Below are 807 nucleotides of genomic sequence, written 5' to 3'. Positions count from 1 at the left end.
GTAGAGCACAAAAATAAGATTGATGCAATTACTGTATACGGATTATAGTATATTCCGTTCAACAGCCACCGAGACTTGGAGAACAAATGTGTTGGTCAGTAATAGAAAGGTGCAATAAAAACAGAGTAGTCATAGTGAGTTACTTCAACATCCCCAATATTGACTGCGACTCCCTGACAGCAAGTGGCTTAGACGGGGCAGAATTTGTTTGGTGCATCCAAGCGGGTTACTTGAAACGGTATGTGGATAGTCCACCACAGGAAGGGCCATACTGGACTTCGTATTGGCTAATGAGCCTGGAGAGTTGACTGACATTTCAGGGGGACAGCATTGTGGAATCATGTTGGAATCTCCTTCCGTTTTAAGATTGCTAAGGACATGGATAAGTCAGGACCATTCCAGAAGCTATGGAATTGGAGTAAGTCAAGTTACGTCAGTATCAGGCAGGAGCTGGGGAGTGTTAATTGGGAGGAGTAACTATCAGGCAAATCCACATTTTGTGTTTGGCCACTGTTTATTAAATCCTGATTGCAATATCATCTGGCGAACGTCCTCTCGACTGTTCAATTTCAATCTATTTTAATCGAACAAATATTTCGAAGTCCCTGTATACCAGAGAACAGCAAGAGATAATGGATTATTGTGCCCTGTCACCTTCACTGAACCAACTTGTCTCTACAGGCACGTAACGTTTTTTATTGTGGGTCAGAGAACCTCAGAATTCATAGAACGCAGACGGAAGCCATTCAGTCCTTCGTACACCCACGAACTCTCCAACTAGGTTATCTGAAAGCAGAGAGAGTTATT

This window comes from Chiloscyllium plagiosum, chromosome 8 (assembly GCF_004010195.1).
Source record: "Chiloscyllium plagiosum isolate BGI_BamShark_2017 chromosome 8, ASM401019v2, whole genome shotgun sequence".
In the NCBI taxonomy this organism is placed as follows: Eukaryota; Metazoa; Chordata; class Chondrichthyes; order Orectolobiformes; family Hemiscylliidae; genus Chiloscyllium; species Chiloscyllium plagiosum.
Note: the sequence above shows the minus strand (reverse complement) of the source record.